Source organism: Sapajus apella, unplaced genomic scaffold (assembly GCF_009761245.1).
Source record: "Sapajus apella isolate SASKATOON/1434 unplaced genomic scaffold, GSC_monkey_1.0 scaffold27, whole genome shotgun sequence".
NCBI lineage: Eukaryota > Metazoa > Chordata > Mammalia > Primates > Cebidae > Sapajus > Sapajus apella.
The window spans coordinates 15554043-15579106 of NW_022436967.1; the positions used below are offsets into that span (position 1 = coordinate 15554043).

Sequence of the window (25064 nt, forward strand, 5' to 3'; positions counted from 1 at the left end):
ATGGGATTGCTGGGTCAAATGGTAGCTCTATTTTAAGTTCCCTGAGAAATCTCCAAACTTCTTTTCACAGTGGCTGAACTAATTTACATTCCCACCCAACAGGGTATAAATGTCCCCTTTTCTCCACAGCCTCACCAATATCTGTTATTTTTTGACTTTTTAATAATTGCCCTTCTGACTTATGAGATGGTATCCCATTGTGGTTTTGATTTGCATTTCTCTGATAATTTATGATGTGGAATATTTTTTCATGTTTCTTAGCCATTTGTGTGTCCTCTGTTCATGCCTTTTACATACTTTTTCATGGAATTCTTTGGGTTTTGCTTGTCCCATTATTTAAGTTCATTATAGATTCTGGATAGCAGACTTTTGTCAGATGTATAGTTTGCAACTATTTTTCCCACTCAGTAGGTTATCTATTGATTTTATCAATAGTTTCTTTTGTGGTGCAAAAGCTCTCTAGTTTAATTAGGTCCCACTTGTCAATTTCTGGTTTTGCTGCAATTGAGTTTGAGGACTTAGTCATAAACTCTTTCCCAAGGCCAGTGTCCAGAATTGTGTTTCCTAGGTTCTTTTCTGGGATTCTTACACTTTGAGGCCTTACATTTAAATCTTTAACCATCTTGAGTTAACTTTTGTATATGATGAAAAGTAGGGGTCCAGTTTCATTTTTCTGCATATGGTTAGCCAGCTGTCCCAGCACCATTTATATATAATATATATATATAATATAATATATAATATATATATATAATTATATATAATTATATATATATATAATATATATAATATTTATAATAGGGAGTCCTTTTCCCGTTACTTATATTTGTCAACTTTGTCGAAGAACAGATGGTTGTAGGGGTGTGGCTTTACTTCTGGGTTCTGTTCTGTTCCATTTTGCCATATAATTTAAATCATCTCTATATTATTTATAATACCTAATACAATATAAATGCTATGTAAATTGTTGTTAAGCATATTTTTTTTAATTTGTATTATGTTTTGTATTTTTTATTGGGTCTTTTTTTGGAAATATTTTTGACTTGCAGGTGGTTGAATCTGTGGATGCAAAACCAGAAAATATAAAAGGCCAGCTGTCCATTGGTACTATCTGTGTCATCTAAGCATATGAGCTTTTGAAAATTTAGCTACTCCTAGCACATTACCATCTACACGTGAAAAGTTAAAGTCAGGGAACCACACCAATCCGAGTATTCAGGACTAAGAATCACCTGGATAGTTAAGAAACCACATAGCCTTGATTCTCCTACTAATCATTCTCCTACTATGATTCTCCTACTATGTGTTTCCGTAAGCCTGGTATTATTGAACAAAGAAGAGTCTTTTATCGTATACATGCTATGATGAATAATAGAATACAACCCAAATTGTAGAAGTCATTTTATCTAACTTTGCCCCTTTTCTGGAATTGGACTTTGATCCAATATAAATGTCTGTATGCTTTGATCATATAGAGAAATCTTTAAGTGAGACTTGAAACAGCTCAAATGTCCATCACTTGAGGACTGGTTGAATAAACTATGCAACTTAAAGGGGATGATAGATATCTGCACATGCTGCTAAGCAATGAATGCTGAGATAAATTGTATAGTTTTAAAAAAATAAAGTGAAGAAAAATGTGCACAGTAAATTAACATTTGTCTAAAAAAGTAGATGTGAACAAGATGCAAGTATCTATACACATTTGCTGCTATAAATTAAAATTGAAAGATAAACCATGAAGTTTTTAAAAAAATTACCTATGGGAGAGGAGAGATGGAGATTGAAGGCCAACTTCTCTGAATATACTTTGTTTTATATAACTTTAAAACAAAAGTAAGACAATTATCAAAATAATGAAAGATAAGTGTTGGTGGGGATGTGAAGAAAAGGGAACCATTTTGTACTGTTGTTGAGAATGTAAATAAATATAACCATTATAGACAAACATTATGGAAGTCCCTCAAAAAATTAAGAACTACCAAAAAATTAGTAGAACTACCATATGATTCAACAAGCTCCTACTGGGGTATATATCCAAACAACATAAAATCAGTGCATCAAAGAGATGTCTTTACTCCCATGTTCATTGCAGGATTATTCACAATAGCCAAGACATGGAATCATCCTAAGTGTCCATCAGTGAATGAATGACCAAAGAAAATACGTCACATATACACAATGGAATACTATTCAGCCTTATAAATAAAGAAAATGTTCTTATTTGCAACAACATAGATGAACCTGGAGGGCATTATGATAAATGAAATAAACCAGGCACAGAAAGACAAATACCATATGACCTTATTTAGATGTGGAGTGTAGAAAATTAGATGTGGGGTGCAAAAAAACAGAGAGTGAGGCCGAGGGATGGAGAAATTGGGGAGATGTTGGTCAAAGAAAACAAAATTTCACTTAGACAGAAGGAAAAATTTCAAGAGGTCTATTGTATATAATGGTGACTATAGTTAATAACAATATATTATATATTTGAAAATTACTAAAAGTAGATTTTAAGTGCTCTCACTACAAAAAATAAGTATGTGAAGTAATGCTTATGTAAAATAGCTTAGTCATTCCACAATGCATATACATATATATGTGTGCATATATATATACACATCATGTTGTACACCATAAATATATACAATTTTTACTTGTCAATTTTAAAAAATAATTAAGTTTTTAAAAACAAAATTAAATTTAAAATAACACACTTCAACTCTAAAGCAAATGAAACAAATAAATTTAACTATCTAAGAAGTTGGCAGATTATCTGTACAAAGGATAATTGTTTTCAAGTGGCTTTAAAAGACAATCATTTCTATATCCTTATTGATATATATTCTAAAGATGAAAACTGTAAAATGAATTTAAACAATTTTTTACAATTGTATTTTAATAATATTATATATTATTCTAAAACTATCACTATTTAGACATGAATTTATACAGAAAGATAAAACAAGTAATTCTTAGTAGTAACTCATCATTTATTTTCTCTTTAAAATGAAAGAAAAAGAAGGAAGAGAAGAAGGAATGCAGGAAGTGAGAAAAGAATGGAAGCAAGCTCAAACAAAAACCAATTCAGTGTCAATAAGCAGTTGTCATATCTGCTTTACCTTATCTGTCATACCTTTCAGACATATTGCCATTTCTAAAAAAAATACCATTTCCCATAAAGAAACTCCAGCTGCTTGGAAAAATTACTAATTGGATGGTTTAGGGCCAGAAATACATAAGATGAGCCTAGAAGATTCTGTCATACCAGAAAATTAGAGAGTTACTGAAGATGACTGAAAAATTTATAAGTCTAACTTGAAGAGTCTCCCACAGGCTTCTTGGAGACAATTTGAGCATTGATTTTTTTAAAAAAGATGCATCAAATAAATTCAAATAGGTTTAAATATTCATAACTTCATTATGACCTTTAAAAACTAATTGATTGACTTAGCCAATGTTAAGAAACCAACTCACTGAAACTAATTTTAAAAGGGGAATTTGAGGGTCAATATAGATTTAGCATCTATCTGGCCTCCCCTATGCAAACTGTCCCTCAGGATAATCAAACAGTCAATATAATAGAAAGTATTCCAGCACATAAATGAAAAAGAAATGATAAAATGGAATACCACTAATCTACATAATAATCATCAAAGCTACTAATGTCACAAAATAGAGAACAACAGATATTATGTGCATTCTATGAAGAAAAGTGTGATTCTTTTCCAGTCTTTTTAGCAATATTTATAGAAATATTTATGAATAGTATGACAGAATATCTGTGTGTTTTCAGGAAACAATATAACGAAAAAGAAAACTACAGACCAATATCCCTGATGAACACAGATATGAAAATCCTCAGCAAAATACCTGCTAACTGAATCCAACAACATATCAAACAGATAATATACCATGATCAAGTAGATTTCTTACCAGGGATGCAGGGATGGTTTAACATACAAAAAGCATTTGACAAAATCAAGCACAGCTTTATGATTAAAACCCTCAGCAAAATTGGTATAGAAGGGTGATACCTCAAGATAATAAAAGCCATCTATGACAAACCCACAGCCAATATTATACTGAAAAGGGAAAAGCTGAAAGCATTCCCCATGAGAGCTGGAACAAGACAAGGATGCCCACTTTCACCACTTCTATTCAGCCGAGTCCTAGCCAGAGCAATTAGACAAGAGAAAGACATAAAAGGCATCCAAACCGGTAAAGAGGACATCACAACTGCTGCTGTTTGCCAGTGATATGATTGCATACCTAGAATACTCTAAAGACTCACTCAAAAAGCTCCTAAATGAATTCAGAAAAAATTCAGGATACAAAATCAATGTACACAAAGAAGTCACACTGCTATACACCAATAATGAGCAAGTTGGGAAAAAAATCAAGAACTCAATTCCTTTTATAACAGCTACAAAAAATAAAATAAAATACTTAGGAATATACCTAATCAATGAAGTAAAAGATCTCTACAAGGAAGTCTTCAAAACACTGCTGAAAGAAATAATTGATGGCACAAACAAATGGAAATACATCCCATGCTCATGGATGGGTAGAATCAATATTGTGAAAATGATCACACTGCCAAAAGCAATCTACAAATGCAATGCAATTCCCATCAAAATACCATTATCATTCTTCACAGAACTGGAAAAATAATACTAAAATTCATACGGAACCTAAAATAAGCCCAAGTAGCCAAAGCAATACTAAGCAAAAAGAACAAATCTAGGGCACCACTTTACCCTACTTTAAACTATAGTACAAGCCTATAGTTACCAAAACAGCATGGTACTGGTATAAAAATAGGCAAATAGACAAATGGAACAGAATGGAGAACCCAGAAATAAAGCCAAATACTTACAGTCAACTGATCGTTGACAAAGCAAACAAAAACATAAAGCAGAGAAAGGACACCTTATTGAACAAATGATGCTGACATAATTGGCAAGCCACATGCAGAAGAATGAAACTGAATCCTCTCCTCTTGCCTTATACAAAAATCAACTCAAGATGGATCAAAGACTTGAATCTAAGACCTGAAGAATTCTAAATTCTAAAAAATTTGAGAAGACAACATTGAAAATTGTCTTCTACACATTGGCTTAGGCAAAGAGTTTATGATCAAGAAGCCAAAACCCAATGCAATAATAATAAAAATAAATCATTGGGACCTAATTAAACTGAAAAGCTCCTGCATAGCAAAATAAGTAATTAGCAGAATAAACAGACAACCCACAGAATGAAAGAAAATATTTGTAAACTATGAATCTGACAAAGGACGAATATCCAGAATCTACAAGGAACTCAGACAAATTAGCAAGAAAAAAAAGAACAAATAATCTCATCAAAAAGTGGGCAAAGGATAAGGTCAGACAATTCTCAAAAGAAGATATACAAATAGTCAACAAACATATTAAAAAATGTCAAACATCACTAATTATCAAGGAAATCCAAATTAAAACCAAAATAAGTACTACCTTACTCCTGTAAGAATGGCCATAATTTAAAAATCAAAAAATAATAGATGTTGGTGTGAATGCAATGAAATGGGAACACTTTTACACAGCTGGTGGGAATGTAAACTAGTATAACCACTATGGAAAACAGTATGGAGATTCCTTAGAGACCTAAAAGTAGAAATTCTATTTGATCCATTAATCCCACTACTGGGTATCTGCTCAGAGGAAAAGAAGTCATTATATGAAACAGACACTCACACACTCATGTTTATAGCAGCCAAATTTGCAATTTCAAAAAATGCCCATCAATCAACCAGTGGATAAATAGAAAATAGAATGTGAGATATATACATATATGTGTGTGTGTGTGTGTGTGTGTGTGTGTGTGTGTGTGTATGAATACTACTCAGCCATAGAAAATGAATGAATTAATGGCATTCACTGCAACCTGGATGGAGTTGGAGACGACTATTCTAAGTGAAGTAACTTATGAATGGAGAACCAAATACCGTATGTTCTCACTTATAAATAGGAGCTTAGCTATGAGGATGCAAAGGCATAAGAATTATATAATGGACTCTGGGGACTTGGGGGCAAGGGTGGGATGGGGTGAGGGATAAAAGACTACAAATTGGGTACAGTTTTCACAGCTTGGGTCACGGATGCACCAAAATCTCAGAAATTGCCACTGAAGAACTTACTCATGTAACCAAAAACTATTGAAATAACAACAAAAAAAAGTAGTGTGTGTGTGTGTTTAATCATCCAGGAAAGGGGCTCAGCAACCAGGGAAGTAAGTAGAAATACAGATAAAATAAGATTGGCCATGAGTTAATGATTGCTGTCAGTGTGGGAGATGGGTAATCAGGAGGGTCCATCGCACTATTATCCTACCTTTATGTATGTTTGAAATTGTTATGACTAATAATAATTTTTTTTTTTTTTTTTTGGGACAGAGTTTCGCTCTTGTTACCCAGGCTGGAGTGCAATGGCGCAATCTCGGCTCACCGCAACCTCTGTCTCCTGGGTTCAGGCAATTCTCCTGCCTCAGCCTCCTGAGTAGCTGGGATTACAGGCACGCACCACCATGCCCAGCTAATTTTTTGTATTTTTAGTAGAGACGGGGTTTCACCGTGTTGACCAGGATGGTCTCGATCTCTTGACCTCATGATCCACCCGCCTCGGCCTCCCAAAGTGCTGGGATTACAGGCTTGAGCCACCGCGCCCGGCCCTAATAATAAATTTTTAATTGATTAGACATTGAAGCCAAACTGCCTGGGTTTGAATCCCAATTCAACTATTTAATAGCCATATAACCTTGACCAAATTAAAGCAAGTTGTGTAACCTCTCTGTAACTCAGCGCCTCTATCTATAAAATAGGAATGATAGTCATTACTTCAATGGGTTGTTATGAAGATTAAACGAGGTAATATATGTAAGGTATTGAAAACAATTCCTGACATATAGTAGACACTTAAATGCTAGCTATTATAGTGTTTAGGGTCCACAGAATTGGTTGAAACCCTGACTTAGAATTTCTGGGCATTCAAACCCATTAAGACTAGCTCATGAGAAATCACTATTCCTTCTCAGTGAGGAGCACAACATAAATCCAACAACTTCCATTTCCCATACACAACAGCTAAATAATACTACAAACATTAGTCAGTCTTTGAATGCTCAACATTTTGACAGTCTCTGCTGCTCCCAAAGAAATAGAGGCTTCAGGTCGATGTCACATTCTTATCTGCACTCCCTATGGGATGGCTAGGTTTCTCCTCTTACCAGTACCTTTAGGGGGCAGCCCACAAGTATCTTGCTGAGACCTCTAGTGGTTGTGTAGTTCAGCAGAAAACACAGTGAACAGGAGTCAAAAGCCCTAGCTGGATTCTCATCCCATCCTTGCTCCTGAATTGCTGTATGACCTTGGATGATCCCTTGGTCTTCCCAGAATTTAGTTAACATAATATTGACAACATTTTTAGAACTCTTATCTTAAAAATCTCTTTAGAGACTATTACAAAAATCTTTGGAGCTCCTTTTGCTAATGGGTAACTCTTCAGCCTTTGAGGGTAAAATCATACTCACAGACAAGATCATTTGAATAAAGTACACAATAAAGCTGTCTCTGGTTTAAAACAAGATATAACTATTAATAAGGGAGACTGAATTTATTTTAGGAAGCATAGATTGACTTTTTAAAACATTCTAAAAGAAAGGCAGTGACAGAATTCTAAGATCAAATGTAAATAGCTTCTTTAGGAGATATCTGCAGAAAACTCTCGGAGGGTGATGTTTATTTTTTCTTTAAACCAATTTCATTAGTTTTAAATCTCACCTTGAGCAGAATCATAGTCTTTCATTTACAAAGCACTTGGATGTGTGGGGTTTGTCCTTTGTGCAGATGTAGTTATATAGTTTAAATTTACAAATCAAAAATCATCAAATTATTCGTAGTTTAATTAAAAAGCTTAAAGATACTCATAGGTACAAGTAGGAACTAGGTCAGTTGTGTTTCACTCTCTGTGAAATGGAACTAGTAATAGCATCTCTGTGGCCAGTCACAGTGGCTCATACCTGTAATCCCTATGCTTTGGGAGGCTGAGGTGGGAGGATCGCTTGAGCTCAGAAGTTGGAGACCTGTCTGGGCAGCATAGGGAAACCCAGTCTCAAAAAAAAAAAAAGAAAAAAAGAAATAAGCCAGGCATGGTGACATACACTGTGGTCCCAGCTACTCAGGGAGCTGAGGTGGAAAGATCAGTTGGGCCCGGGAGGCCAAGGCTACAGTGAGTCGTGATCGTGCCACTGCACACCAACCTGGGTGACAGAGTGAGACCTATCTCAAAAAAATTTAAATATACATAGGTCATTGAATGTGGGCTAATTTTTTTTTTATTTTTAAAAAATTAAAATTATCTACCTCATAAGGTTTTTAAGGACTAAATGAGTTAATATATATAAAGTATTTAGATAATTTAGCTTATAACAAAAGTCATGTGTTAACTACTATGAACCTTATTAATATTTCACTGTTTCCAGTTCTCAAAAATTTAAATATCTCATTTAGCTTCATTTTTCATTCATCTTGCTTATGGCAAATGTGGATTTATGTCACTGAGTGCACACACATTTTTGAGGATTTGAAATGCTCTTGAAGTTTTTTCCATATTTCAGCACAGCATTCTTATCTACATTCTTATCTAGATAGATAAGCTTGTATGCAAATAAATTGGTTTCTACTAAAGGGCTCCAATCCATCCATTAATCATGGGATAACTATATACTTCCAGTTTTCAAGAAAATGCCTATAAATATCTATCCATCAATAAGTATTCACTGCACGCCAGCTATATCCAAGGAACATGTTGGGAGCTGTGGAAATACAAGGAAGGAAAAGTCATTAGCCCTATCCTCAAGAAGTCTGCCAGTTGAAGAAAGGAGGAACATTTGCATATGAAGATGGATGGCTGTTTAAGAGAGCACATGGTAAGTGCTAAGTGACCAGGCACAGTATCCAATCATAATGACATATTTAGTAGAATGTAGACATGTAGGTAAAGAAATCCCTGAGGACTAAGGTGATTCAAACATCGTTTTAGAGGAGAGGACTTAAGCCAAGGATTAAGGGATGACTAAGAGTTAAAAAAAAAAGGGGGAGAGAAAGGCATGAACAAAGGTGAAGAGGGATTTTTAGTGGACAATGGGAGGTCTACCCTGCAAAGCAGAGCTAGTTTAAGAAACACTGTGGGACAGTTAGCACAAGTATTGAGACTCTTCAAGACCAACTAAAGAATTTCAGCTTTATAAGTGACATGGAATAGGGGTTTTTGAAAAATGCTTTGACATGAGTAAAGTGGCATTTTATTTTATTTTATTTTATTTATGTATTTATTTTGAGACAGAGTCTCACCCTGTCACCCAGGCTGGAGTGCTGTGGTGCGATCTCAGCTCACTGCAGCCTCTGCCTCCCAGATTCAAGCTATTCTCCTGCCTCAGCATCCCAAGTAGCTGGGATTACAGATGCCCCACCACCATTCCCAGCTAATTTTTTTGTATTTTTAGTAGAGATGGGGTTTCACCATGTTGGCCAGGGTGGCCTCCAACTCATGAACTCAAGTGAGCCACCTACCTCAGCCTCCCAAAGTGCTGGGATTACAGGTGTGAGCCACTTCACCCAGTCATAAAGTGGTATTTTAAAAATTTTTCTAGATTTGGGGCCCATGCAGTCTCCTATGGCTGAATCATCTGTGGATATAGGTATCTATGATTCCCTTCTCTCCAATTTTCAAGAATTTTGTGGTCCATTTGCCTATGTTTACAGCATCTTTGGTTCATATAATCACTCAGATTTGAGTTCATCTTTCCAAGACAGGAGAAGACTAAGGTAGCAGACATGAGATTTGCTACAAACTAAATCCATCTTGTGCTCAGACCACGTGACCCAGGGCTCCTTATAAACAGGATTCTAATAACTCCTGAGGCCTGAAACCTCTCTAACAGAGACATCACCAACTCTCTTCCTTTAAGAAAGACTTACAGAAATAGAGAAGCATTGCATTTTTCTTTTTTACTCATAGTAAAACTATTTTATTGTATTTTTCTGATTATATAAATAATACCTGCTTACTGTCAAAAACTCAAATAACCAAAGTGTAAGGAAGTAATCACTCGGAATTCCAACCTTCCTAAAAGAAACTCCATTAATATTTTTGAGACCCTCTTTTAGGCATCTTATTCGGTATGTATATATACACACATATATTTTATTTTATTGATTTTTTTCTACTGCCTATATAGTTGCAGAAACACATATTTTATAATTTTAGTTATGGTATTAGTAATGTGTTGGTAATGTGAATATCATAGTATTTAGTAATTTTGGTTTTTTTTCCAACTTTTCCTTCTCCTTATTCCCTCTCTTACCACACCCAGATTCATATACCTAATATATATCTTCCTTAATTTTATGCTCTTATAAACACAGAAATCATAAACATACATGGGAGATTATTTCATTATTATTGTTAGATTTACAAAAGCAACATTCATTACATGTGCTTTGCATTGTGTGTTGGCCACAAAGTTATGCACCATGAAAATGACTCCAAGTGATACTTAAGTAATTCTCTTTATTATTTCATGAAGAAAGAATATATTTATTGAGTTACAATGTACCAGGCACTGTTCCCAAATATATTACATGTATTATTTCATTTAATTCTCACAAAACTTCATGAGATTGGTGTCATTATTGTCCTCGTTTTATAAATGAGGAAACTAAGACATAGAGGCTAAACACCTTTCCCAGGACCATTCATTCTATGTTTAAGATGAACATTGAAATGGATTAAGGGAGGAAGATCCAAGATGGCTGTTTAGGAACAGCTCAGGATTGCAGCTCCCAGTGAAAGCGCAGAGGGTGAGTGGACGCCGCAATTCCAGAGGGATTTTTATTGCCCACAGACCAGAAGATTCCCAGATGGAGGAGCCCCACCAGTCGCCAGCACGGCTATTTTGGCCGGTGTGGCTGCTTTGCTGGTGCCCTGGTGCGGCAGTTCTCCATACAAAATACAACGGTCTAGGTGCCCTTTTAGCTGGCAATTGGAGCCCTGGGAAGGCACAGTCACCCATTCATCTGATTAAAAAGGGGATTGAAACAGGGAGCCAGGCCAGGAGATTCCTGGGCAAAAAAAGTGCCACAAATCTCAGCACCGCTGTTTCAGCCAGGCGCAGTGAGTCGCCGCAGGGGAAATCACACAGGTCCCCGTGCCTTTTCAACAGGCGACTGGAACACCTGGGAGAGAGTCGACTATTCAACTAAAACAAAGGCTCTGAGGCAGGGAGCCAAGTGATCAGGCTCGGCTGGTCCCACCCCCACAAAAAAAACAGCAATTGGAAATGCTCTGGGTTGAGAGTTTCACAGCAAGCACAGCTGAACCCAGGAAGGTCCAGCTCTGTAGAGGAGGGGAGTCCGCCATTGCTGAGGCACTCCACCACTACAGAGGTAGTCCGCCATCACTAAGGCAGCCCACCATTGCCGAGGCAACCCGCCATTGCCAAGGCAACCTGCCATTACAGAGGGAGTCCGCCATTACAAAGGTGGGCCACCATTGCCGAGGCAGTTCTAACTACACCCATATAAAAAGGACTGCAGGGAAGTTCACACAGCAGCTGGGTGGAGCCCACAGCACCTCAGCAAAGCCTCTGCAAGCAGACAGTGACTAGGCTCCTCCTCGCTGGGCAGGGCAGCCAGGAAAAAAGGCAGCAGCACAACAGAAACTCATAAATAAAGCCCTAACTCCCTGGGACAGAGTACCTGGGGGAAAAAAGGGGTTTATGACTTCTGCTGCAGCAGACCTAAACATACCTGCCCAGCAGCTCTGAATGAACAACGGAGCTCACAGCTCAGCATCTGAGTGCCTATAAAGGACAGACTGTCTCCCCAAGCAGCTCCCTGATCCCCATATATCCAAAGAGTCACCTTATAAAGGAGAGATCAGACTGACATTTGGCAGGTATCCTTCTGGGGCAAAGATAGCAGAAGAAGAAACTGGCAGCAACCCTTACTGTTCTGCAGCTGCTCCAGGTGATCCCCAGGCAAGCAGGGCCTGGAGTGGACCTCAGCAGTCCTACAGCAGAGGAGCCAGACTGTTAGCAGGAAAACTAAGAAACAGAAACAACTTCATCAACAAACTGGACGTCCACTCAGAGATCCAGTCTGAAAGTCAGCAACTACAAAGACGACCAGTGGATAAATCCACAAAGATGGGAAGAAACCAGCCCCACAAGGATGAAAACACCCGAAACCAGAACACCTCTCCTCCTACAAGGGATCACAACTCCTCACCAGCAAGGGAACAAGGCTGGATGGAGAATGAGTGTGATGAAATGACAGAATCAGGCTTCAGAAGATGGGTAATAAGAAACTTTTGTGAGCTAAAAGAACATGTTCTAACCCAATGCAAAGAAACTAACAACTAAGAAAAAAGATTTGTTGAAATGCTAACGAGAACGGACAACTTAGAGAGGAATATAAGTGAATTGATGGAGCTGAAAAACACAACACGAGAACTTCGTGAAGCATACACAAGTTTCAACAGCCGAATTGACCAAGCAGAAGAAAGGTTATCAGAGGTCGAAGATCAACTCAATGAAATAAAACGAGAAGGCAAGATTAGAGAAAAAAGGGTAAAAAGGAATGAACAAAGTCTCCAAGAAATGTGGGACTATGTGAAAAGACCTAATCTACGTTTGATAGGTGTACCTGAATGTGACAGAGAGAATGAATCCAAGCTGGAAAATACTTTTCAGGATATTATCCAGGAAAACTTCCCAACCTAGCAAGGCAGGCCAATATTCAAGTCCAGGAAATACAGAGAACACCACAAAGATATTCCTCAAGAAGAGCAAGCTCAAGGCACATAATCGTCAGATTCACCAGGGTTGAAACGAAGGAGAAAATGCTAAGGGCAGCCAGAGAGAAAGGTCGGGTTACCCACAAAGGAAAGCCCATCAGACTCACAGCAGATCTCTCAGCAGAAACTCTATAAGCCAGAAGAGAGTGGGGGCCAATATTCAACATCCTTAAAGAAAAGAACTTTCAACCCAGAATTTCATATCCAGCCAAACTAAGCTTCATAAGTGAAGGAAAAATAAAATCCTTTGCAAACAAGCAAGTACTCAGAGATTTCATCACCTAGGCTCTCATGTTTAATGTCTGCCCAGAGGAATAGATTTGCTTATAATATTAAGAACCAAAAGATGGATGGTGAGAGTTAAAAAAAAAAAATGGATTAAAGCCCAGGCTTCTGACACTAAAGCTATATCATTAACCACTGTTCCACAATGCTTAGCCCAACAGTGGTGGTACTCCCAATCAGCCTCTCACTAATGGGCATTCTCTTTGATTCTGGATTTCTGCCACCATAATACTGCTGCAATAAACATCCTGTCATACATCCTGACCTATGGGTGTTTTTATTTCTTTCATTCAACTAATATTTTCTGAATACCTCATCAGTGCCAGGGACTATTCTGGATGCTGGAGTTCCAGTGGTGAAGGAGACAGATGAGGTCCTTGTTTTCACAGAGCTCACACTCTGGTGGGAAGACAATAAGTGAATGAATTGATCAACAAATGAGCGAACAAATGTAGAATATGAAAAATAGGAGATAATGATAAGTCATACACAGCGGGTTAAAATAGGGTAATGCAATATAGACAGTCACTTGGTAATAGCTATAGACATTTTTAATATGATACAGACCTCCAAGTATGAGATTGATAGGTTGAAAGGATATATGCATTTTTAGTTTTAATAATTATTGCTACTTTGCTTTCCAAAAGCCTTAATAATTCTCATTTCAAACAACAACAGAAATACAGATTTTATTAGTATTTATTTTTCTTTTTGGGCACAGAGTCTTGCTCTGTTACTCAGACTGAAATCTGGTGGTGTGATCTCAGCTCACTGCAACCTCTGTCTCCTAGGTTCAAGCAATTCTCTTGCCTCAGCCTCCCAAGTAGCTGGGACTACAGGGGCACACCACCACACCCTGTTAATTTTTTGTATTTTAGTAGAAACAGGGTTTCACCCTGTTGGCCAGGCTGGTCTCAAACTCCTGAGCTCAGGCGATCCACCTGCCTTAGCCTCCAAAAGTGCTAGGATTACAAGCATTAGCCACTGCACCTGGCCAGAAATACAGATTTTTAAAATAAGCTTTTTTTATCTTCCTTCTGTGACACTAAGAGAACTTGAAAAGATTCTTCCTTCTCAATAACTATACTGACCTATTTCAAATTCAACATAAATGTATATCAGCTATAAGGTAAATCTCATTTTTTGTATGTGTATATATATATATGTCTACGAAATCAACAATGTGCATCTCGCAGAAGACTCAAAGAAATGTATGTGCTTGCTGCTGTTGGTAAGTAGTAGGGGTAGAGAATGGTCTTGTCTCATGTTCTTAATACAGACAGTGGAAGAGTTCATATTTCTTAAAGATATTTGATCACATTTATTTAAAAAAAAAAAAACCAGCAAGGAAGCAAGTCTAATAAGTTGAAAGGGACTCCTATAAAGAAAAATCTTGATAAACATGAAAAAGCAACCCTTGAGGGGCTGAAGTATTTTCAAGAGTAGCAATCAAAAGAATACCACAGAATCTACCATCCATAGCCTATGGAATTAGATTCTCCCAACACATCCCCTTTCCTTGTTTATAGACCTACCTAGTTATCACCAGTTCTCGAGGACTCTCATTATTTCAAGGACTCATAAATATGCAACAGGTATTTCATGAGAGAAAATGCAACGGAATAACTTCTAACTACCCTAAGAAAGAGACAGGAGAAGCGTCTGTCTGGCTCTCATCAGTCTCCTGACCCCTCCACCCATTCTAAGGAAAAGCAAGGAGGCAGCCCTCAGACCTGGCTTCTCTGCAGAATTCCCTGCCAAACCAGAGAGAGGGGATGACAGCAACCATATCTAAATCTAACCTCTCACTTAAAAGGTCTGCACGCTTATGTGTGCAGAAAGGCAGGGTTTTATTTTAACCATATTTCACAAGCAAAAGCAATGGAAAGAATTCCACGCCTAATCTTTGTTTTTCCTCCCTTGAAATTTGATCATCATATTCCTAACTTTAGTCATACTGCCTGGTTTCCTCTCCTTAATGGAGTGAAATTTATGTCTGTGATTAGAGAATTGGCTTGGGAAAACCATTTGCGTTTTAAAAGTCATATGTTTTAGGAATAATAGATATGGAAATCCTGGAAGAAACCCAGTGTGTTTTGGATGTTAATACAGACATCATAATGACTTGTTATTTCAATCCCCAGTTAGTGAGTAATGGGAATATTAAATTTATTGAGGATGGGGAGGAGGATGAAACACTGAATTGAAAATTTTCACAAAGAACATAGTGATAAATTTAGTTACAGCCTAGATGTATACCTTTTTGACTAAAATATCTGAGGATTATTTTGAAAATAAAGAATAAGGTAACAGTCATTAAAAAGTAGCTTTGCTGGAAGAGCATTTACTGTAAGTGTGATCCTTGAACTCTAGCATTCATAGTCACAGGAGAAACGGTAATCAGATGTTCCTTGCTTTATGCCATAGATATAGTCCTTAATTCAACCATAATGTATGAGGGAAAGTCACTAAAAATGAAGCAATGTGGTCAGTCCTTAAGGAGATAAGGGACAAGGCAACAAAATGACCTTCACCAAATCACAAACAGGCTAAATTCCCCCTGATTGGAGGCTGCAGGGAAGGAACAAGAGCTCCATCCTCATAGTTGCACAAAGCTGGGTATAAATCCCTCTATATTCTTGCTTTTTGGTTTAGAGCAAGTTACCTAATATTTCCAAGCTTCATCTGCAAAATGGGGTGTTATCAGTACTTCACTTCGAGGGGGTCATGAAGGTAAAATGAGATCATGCATGTAAAACAGGGAAGGCATTTATTTCATTTTGGTTCCCTCCTCCTTCCCACCCAGCTGTTAGGCTGGCTTTGAGATCACTGAATTGGAAGAAAGGAGCCCAACAGAAAAAGAAGAGTTGGATATGGGTAAAAATGAAGGGCTGCTTGGGAGTGGTCAGTACTGATTTGGCAGAAGAAAGAACCAAAGAGGTGCCACTCATACCTGAAGAATAACCTGCAGCCAGCCCTCCTCTCCAGGGAGAAAATGCTTTTTAATATGATTGCCTCCTAGTGCTTTGCATTTCTGAGTTTTTCTAATCAAGACATGCCCAGTCATTTATGTACCCACTGCAAGTAGCTTTGCCCTACTGTAATATATTGTTTATGTCACTCACTTCAATACTGTTCATTTAAATGTTAAAGGTCTGTGATAGTCTTTATCCAATAAAAGGTCAAAATATTTATTAATTTTTTAACAACATGATAGTTTCCAAAATATGATCCATGATATCCTAAGCATAACAAAAAAGAAAAACTGAATATATGACCCCAAGCAGTTCATGTAACATAAAAATGTTCGAATTCTCAAATATCACTATCACATAACATCTCTTTCTTATAGGAAAGTATATTTGAAAAGCCTAGATGTAGGTTACCCAGCAGGCTTTTTTTAGAGACAGAGTCTCACTCTGTCACCAGGCTGGAGTGCAGCAATGCACAATCATAGCTCACTGCAGCCTTGAACTCTAGGCTCAAGCAGTCCTCCCACCTCAGCCTCCCAAGCAGCTGAGACTGCAGGGACTTGCCACCATGCCTGGCTACATTTTATTTTTTGCAGAAATGTGGTCTCACAATGTTGCCCAAGCTGGTCTCAACCTCCTGGGCTCAAGCAATCCTCCCACTTTGGCCTCCCAAAGCACTGGAATTACAGGTGTCAGCCGCTGTGTCCAGCCTTAGGCCTGTTAATAAGTTAATGAAATTTAAAATACAGAATTTAAAAGTGTATGAAAGTATTTTCTCATTGAGAACTTTCATATCTTGTGCCTTCATTTGTCATTTCCATCAAAGTCTCAAGTGTCTTTGTTTGAGGTCCCTTTTCACAAAGGAACCAAATGTTGATCACTACACAAGAGTTACTCGCTGCATCTATCAGGATGTGTGAAGAACCATCACACTGAGGTCTCACCACTAAGGTAGTTTATTCACTGCACAAGAGCTTGCTCCCACACACAGGATGAAATTTCAGAGTTTTGGGCACTATGGATATTGCAAATTATAATATGATGGACCTTTAAGATGTCTCATGAACAGATGAAACTGCCAACATTATCTCTATAAATGTCAAAGGCCTAACATGATAGATCTAGGGAGTGGGATACAGTTAATCATGTCCCTAATCATACAGGAACTGGCAGGAAGTAAAACATGCTTTAAACCAATTTTAAGGCCACAATCTTTTGTAGGTAGATGTCTGTATTCTTTTGAACAGAGATGTATAATAGTCAGATATGTGTTGGGAGATCCATGTCCCTCCTTAAGAGATTTAATGATGAGAAAATTGTCTTAAGAATCTAAGTTGCCCAATTTCATTACACCATGGTGTGGACCATCACTGGACAAGGAAAATTTTTAAATTCATCTTTCTTTGCTCTCCTTTTCCCTGAAACCTACCTACAGAGTCAGCTAGGTGCTTAGTTTTATAGACAATTTGTCACAGGTTTTTGTTTGTTTGTTTGTTTGTTTTTTATAGCTAAAGACTACTGAAATATTTAAGACTTTTTTTTAGATAGGGTCTCACTATGTTGCCTAAGTTGGCACGCAGTAGCTATTCGTAGGAAGGATCATAGCAGCCTTGAACTCCTAGCCTCCAGTGATTCTCCTGCCTCAGCCTCCCAAGTAGCTGGGACCACAGGCTCACTCTGCACCTAGCTGAGACCCGTTTTTTAACTTCACATTGTAAAAAGCAAATAATTCATTCATGTAATTTTTAAAAAACCAATTAAGTACATAAACCATTATTCATGTGATACAAGTCCATATAACAAAAAAAGTCTCCTTGTTTAAAACCTTTAACCAGTTCTTTTGGCATTATATAGATACATACATAGTGGTTTCAAAGGGTACCAATCTTCAAATAAAAATATTTAAATAAGATTTCACACTAACATGGCTCTATCCTAACATTTCTTAAACAGATGCAGAAAAATTCCATTCTAATAAATTATCTGCTCCAGTCCCGCCAACATCCACGCCATCACTACCACCAGCCCCAAATTGCTTTATTGCAGTAGAATTATGTTATAATGTTAAATTGCTATAATTCGGTTTCCAGGCAAGAGGAAAAGCAGCATGTATAGTCAGTCTTTCAGAGGCACATTAGCAAATGAAAAGAACTATATTGTAGGAGAACTAAGGAAGCAGGACAAGGAACTTTGTGGGGAAAGAAGGAAGGGACTCCTACAGGCTATTTCCTCCTTTTACCCCACCCTCTTTGTGTATTCCTGGGGTTTGCTTTGGTTTTGTTTTTGGGTATACAGATGTTTGAGGTAGTGAGTGATTGTAATAAAAGGTGATTGCAACTAGATGTCAGGGCTAAAGAATCTTGGAGAGCTCAGCTGTGGCTCCACTACCTCTCTGTTCTCTCCCCCATTCCTAATGTCTCTCATGCTCAGCTGAGTCCTTTCCAAGTAAAGAGTGACTGATACTGGGACCACCGCAAACATTTTGCAACACAATTTCTTGCTGTAGAAAATAAGTTGTAATCAAATCAATAAAGCACCATTCCTGTGAGCCTCCACCAGACACAGAAGCTGTATCATTCTACCCAACCCTTCTTTGAAGTGAGATTCCACCGCTACCCACCCTTTCATTTAATCAAGATTCATTTTGAATTATTATGCATTGAGTCCTCTGGTAGATACAGGGCAGGGAGAGGGGGAGAGACAAAGAGGAAATGACAAGAATATGGGCCTTGCCGTCAGTGTTCTGGGAAGGGGTGGTTGAGGGAATGAGGCATTGTAAGAGAGGAATGTATGAATCTAACTTCTCCTTGTAGCTCTTTTTCCCCTTTAATCAAGCCCACATGTCTAACACCAGGAACTTAATGTGGTGAGGAGGGAAGGATTATAAAAATGTTCACTTTCATCCTACAGATATGAGAAAACAAGAACATATTGCCATTACTCGACAACTTTATAGCTCCAAATAATGCTAGCGTGCAGTAAATCAATGCAGCCTTTCGCTGGCTCATGGAATGCATAGCTCACATTTGCTCGGAGACGGAACCCGCGTGATTCCATCTAGTGCCAGGCTGCCAATGGCCCGGACGGGATTGAGGAGAAAGGGCTGGGGTCGACAGGAGGAAGGGGAGGTCCAATCTGCTCTCAGAGCCAACAAGAGTCTCCAACCCACAGTCCCTTAACCACCTTCCTTCGCTCCTTAAAGAATGACAGAAATCAGGAAATATTACTTCAGCTTGCAGGCTTCTGTCCTGGCCTATCAAACCCACAGAGAAGTCTCAGCAAATTACTGGAAACTACACTTTGAACTTAGTCCCTGGCAAGGAGCCCAGTCAAACAGAAATGTAAAAGTTCCTTTCCTCCGCGGGGCCCCTGCACCAGGGTGTCCCTATAGACACTCTAGAGCTGATTGCAACAGGTTGGAATGAGGCCCCGCGCCAGGAAAACAAGCCCTGACCAGTATGATTTCCTACTGCCTGTGTTGTTTCTTAAAGAGGTTTTTTTTGGCTTGTTCTCCCTCATTTTGTTGGACTAGCTTACAGGCTCAGGTCCCATCGAGGAAAAGACTGGCACCATTCTCACAAAATCCTTAATCCTTGTTTAGTTTGACAACTGCTCCATCAGCCCCACCAGTAAGTGTAGTCATGGTGGGGAGTCGCTGGGGGTAGGGACTGGTCAGGTCAGTTGCTAAGCAAATTCTTAGAACTCCCAGGGAATCAAGAAGTAATTAGCTTGTAAACCCTGCAGATATTTCTACCTCCGACAAGGGAGACAATATTTCTCTGCCCACCAGGCTTCACTACATAGTCCTAAAATAAACCAGCAACAGGGACTGTCACAGAATGAACAGCCCAGAAGTGCCCGGTCCCATAGCTACTTCTCCTTCATAAGGGGAAACAAAACATTGGCCTCTTTCTAACTCTGTTATATTTCTGTCTAAGAAAATTCAGTTTGTCCAAGCAAATAAACTGACTCATTATAAAACTAAGAGGTCAACAAGAGGCAGCTAAAACTAAAGGTTAGACAGCTGGAGAAACAAGCCTCTCTTCCAGCTCCAAGGAGGGGCTCCTTTGGAGGAAGCAACCAGTGCCCTGGGGATCCGTCATCAACCTGAGAAGAGGAGAGGGTGAGAGGAGAAAGAGGAGCCCCAGCACACTCGAAGCCCATTTTCTGTTGGATCAAACATTCCTTTCTCAAAAACTAAAACTGATTCAAATCACAGCCAGATCTGGCCAGCAGTGACCTAACTGTCTTAATATGCAATGATTTTAACTGCTTTCTCATAATGGGTTATTTTTCTACATTTGTATGTTGCATATGCAAAGTGCAAACAGGGTGGTGATCTACTCTTCTGATAATTTTAAAAAGAAATTTCCAAAATCTGTTTTTGAAAGCCCTACATTCTCCCTAAAGGTTTCACATGGATTGGTAGAACTGCTTGTTCCACCTCTCAGCCCACAGCTTCCCCCATCCCCGCCTCCCTGACCTCCAACTGACCCAGTTCTGTAATAATCAACAGTCAATGAACACCACACAATAAAAAAAAAGTACTATTGGGCAAAGTTGCAGTCAGGGCACTCCTGGTTAGCCCTGTCATTTTTGAGGGAGGTTCCCACAAGCTTTGTATTCTGATTGTTAATGCAGAACTCTAGCACGGAATTTGTCATCTCTTTCCCCTTCTCCTGCCTCCCACTGGTTCCAGTAGAAGAAATGTAAGAAAGAACAACAAACCCAGGTTTCAGATCAAGTCCACAAAGGTAGTACATTCAAGATGAGTCGTTCTCTCATCCAAGTATTTGATGTACATTCATTATTATTCTCTCTAACAAAGCAAATATCACCATACATATATCCCTCTTAGGCTCTGTGTCCTCAACTACAAAATAACCTAGTAGAAAAATACCTACCTCCTGGGGATGTTGTTCCAATAGATGACAAGTGTGAGTGGTCACACCCAGCATGCAGGAGGTTTCCTGGGAATAACTGCAAATAGAAGGCTGGATGCTAGGTAAAAGGTTGGAGCTGGAGGGGGGCCTCTGGGTAGCAGGAGAACAAGCCTGCTGGAGAGTATGAACACCCTAAGAGAAAGGGCAAAGGGTGTCGAGCAGAGTCAGGAACTGAGCTGGATGAGTATCAGGAATTAGAGCAGTGTGAGCCAGGCACAGTGGCTCTGCCTGTAACCCCAACTACTTGGAGGCTGAGGCGGGACAATCATTTAAGGCCAGGAGTTCGAGACCAGCCTAAGCAACATAGTGAGAGCCTCTAAAAGAAAAAAAGAACCTGGGTGCGGTGGCTCATGCCTGTAGTCCCAGCACTTTGGGAGACCAAGGCAGGTGGATTGCCTGAGGTCAGGAGTTCGAGACCAGCCTGGACGATATGGTGAAACCCCATCTCTACTAAAAATAGAAAAAATTAGCCAGGGGTGGCAGGCGCCTATAATCTCAGCTACTCAGGAGACTGAGACAGGAGAATCACTTAAACCTGGTGATTTGCACTCCAGTCTGGGTGACAGAGCAAGACTCCATCTCAAAGAAAGAAAGAAAAATTAGAGCAGTGGATCTTGAACTCTGGTGAGTGAGAGAATGCCCAGGAGGGATTGAACAATGAGCAGACCCCTCTGCGGCTCCCACACCTTCCCCAGAGGTTCAGATCCAGTCGGCCTGGCCAGACCCCAGGTGGTTCTGATGTGGGACATCCACAAACCCCACTGAGAAACACCAAATGAGAGCGTGTGGGGAAGAGGAAGAGAGTTAGGGTGAAGTGGAGGGGGATGGAGGGCAGCAAGAGACACTCTAGGAAATGGGTGAGCCCAGTGTGTAGTAGCAGCACAGGCTCAAAGGAGGAGAGCACTTGCTAAGGGGCTGGGGCTGGGTTAGAACCAGCAGCCATGAAGAAAGCAAGAACACAGAACTCAAGGCCTTGACTCTCTATGAGTCCAGTGGAGAGGTAGAAAGAGATTATTTTGGTTTATGTTGTTAAATGCTAAAATTCTATTTAAAAAATACAATACCCAAGCAAGCATTTTAAAATGTGAATTATGCTGACAGGATGTTCAAGTGAAAGTACTCTGAAATTCAGATGAATCCAACCACCTTTCAGGAAAGAAGCTTCATTCAAGAAATATAGGTGGTTGGCTGCCAAAGCCACACAACCAAGGCATCATGATCTACATAGATCCAAAACCATGCTATGTACACTACTAACAACAGGTTATTCATTTGGAATCATCTGCTTCTTCAGTTTCTTACCTACATTACGGACCTAAAGTATGAACCTCTGGTCTAAGACACAGAAGCATAGAAAGCTAGAAGATCTCAGGTTGCAAAGAAGGTTCTCCATTTCCATTCAGAAATCCAAGGAGCCACTGAAATTCAGTTGTGTCCAATCACATGGAAAACTAGGACCATGTGGGTGATGACTAGCCACAAGTGAGGGGAAAATGCAGAATGCCTCCAAACCAAACTTTCCAATTCCCATTTCCACTCCTGGGGAACCATAGCGACCCTTCTGTTGACAAGAGGGGGAAAAATTGCATTTATAAGGCAATTTAAAAAAAATTAATTGCCTTATAGAGAAGGCAATACTAAGATTCACAAAATAAAAGAAAAAGGGCGGCCGGGCGCGGTGGCTCAAGCCTGTAATCCTAGCACTTTGGGAGACCGAGGCGGGTGGATCACGAGGTCAAGAGATCGAGACCATCCTGGTCAACACGGTGAAACCCCGTCTCTACTAAAAATACAAAACATTAGCTGGGCATGGTGGTGCGTGCCTGTAATCCCAGCTACTCAGGAGGCTGAGGCAGGAGAATTGCCTGAACCCAGGAGGCGGAGGTTGCAGTGAGCCGAGATCGCGCCATTGCACTCCAGCCTGGGTAACAAGAGAGAAACTCCGTCTCAAAAAAAAAAAAAAGAAAGAAAAAGGGATGAAAATTTGGAGGAAAAAAGTGTCTGGGAGATGTAGCATGTGACTAACAGCATTTTCAGAAAGAGAGAAAAGAGAATACATCGTGGAAGAAATTATCAAAGAAATAATGTGACAAAATAATGTGATAAAATTCAGGCTGGGCGGGGTGGCTCACACCTGTAATCCCAGAACTTTGAGAGGCTGAGGCAGACAGACCACTGAGGTCACGAGTTCGAGACCAGCCTGGACAACATGGCGAAACTTCGTCTCTACAAAAAATACAAAAATTAGCTAGGCATGTGGCACACACGTGTAATCCAGCTACTTGGGAGGCTGAGGCAGAAGAATTGCTTGAACTTGGGAGGTGGAGATTGCAGTAAGCTGAGATTGTGCTATTGCACTCCAGCCTGGACAACAGAGCAAGAGTCTGTCTCAAAAAAAAAAAAAAAAAAAAATCCCTGTACCTAAGAGACATGAGTGACGGTCCATTAGAAGGAAAGTATACTGAATAATAAAAGATTTATAGCAAAGCACTTCCATGATAAATTGAGACGGTCCTGAAGATTCTGAAAGAAGAAAAAGGCCACAAATAAAAGACAAGTAGTCAGAATTGCTCTCCCACCCCTCAGCAGCAATACCTGGATCCATCAGGCAAGTGAACAATATCAGACAAGCAAAATTTGAATGCCTTCAAAAATCTGAACAGAAAGGCTATCCAACCTAGACTGGATCTACAGTGTTAGTATGTAGAATCTAGGAGTGTTAGTATCTAGGCATACTACAAACTAATACCATACATTACATACAGACTAGGTGGAAACTACTTTCTCTTCTCTTGCTAAGCATGTCTTTTTTTTTTTTTTTAAGATGGAGTCTCACTCTGGAGTGCAGTGGTGTGATCTCGGCTCACTGCAACATCCGCATCCCGGGTTCAAGTGATTCTCATGCCCCAGCTTCCCAAGTAGCTGGGACATGCCACCGCACCCAGCTAATTTTTTGTATTTTTAGTAAAGACAGGGTTTCACCATGTTGGCCAGGATGGTCTCAATTTCTTGACCTCTTGATCTGCCCACCTCAGCCTCCCAAAGTGCTGGGATTACAGGAGCCACTGCACCCAGCCACGCATGTCTTTTTTGAGGCCTTTTCTTGGGATTATCTGACCCAGATCACTCACTTAAGGAGCTGCTTTTACCTAGGCAAGATACACTAGAAGATTTCTCCATAACCCCCCATGTTCATGGACTTAAATTCTGCTGCCTGATCCCAAGAGCCCTTGCCTTAATTCTTAGTCTCTTGACCACCATTACTATTAACCTTGCTATGTGCCCCAAGCCACATCCAATTTGGCCCTCACTTCCATATTTTCATTATAAGCTTTTCTCCTGGACCCAAGGATGCTGAATATGGCTCTCAGCTTACATCCCTCTTGAATTTATGGGGCAGCCCTCAGTCTGTTGCACTCAAATAATGGGTCTAAGAGAAGAAAGATCAAGTGGAGCCAGATTGAGGCTCAGAGCAAAAGGGAAATAAAGGAATCTGCTGCTAATAAATGCCTCTGGACTATAATTGAAGAGCTTTCTGCTTTGTTCACATTTGAGCTCACTGGGGTGGAAGAACATGTAGAGATTCTGGGCAGAAGTCCTTTTAGGAAAAAGGCATTTTCCGCTGGGCGCAGTGGTTGATGCCTGTAATCCCAGCACTTTGGGAGGCCAAGGCAGGCAGATCATGAGGTCAGGAGATGGAGACCGTCCTGGCCAACATGGGGAAACCCCATCTCTAATAAAATACAAAAAATTAGCCAGGCGTAGTGGTGGGTGCCTGTAGTTCCAGCTACTCAGGAGACTGAGGCAGGGGAATCACTTGGACCTGGGAGGCAGAGGTTGCAGTGAGCCGAGATCATGCCTCTGTACTCCAGCCTGGTGACAGAGCAAGACTCTGTGAAGAAAGAAAAGAAAAAAAGAAAAGAAAAGAAAGAGGGAAGCAAGGAGGGAGGAAGGTAGGGAAGGAAGGAAGG

The 25064-nt window shown here is 39.5% G+C and overlaps 1 long non-coding RNA gene across 2 annotated transcripts in view; it reads right to left on the minus strand.

The window, feature by feature from the left end:
* LOC116560839 overlaps positions 1-25064 on the minus strand; it is a 167671-nt gene that overhangs the window by 83626 nt on the left and 58981 nt on the right. For both annotated transcript variants that reach the window (XR_004273163.1, XR_004273162.1), the window contains one exon: positions 13491-13577. This is a non-coding gene — a long non-coding RNA (uncharacterized LOC116560839). The remainder of the gene's footprint in view (positions 1-13490; positions 13578-25064) is intronic.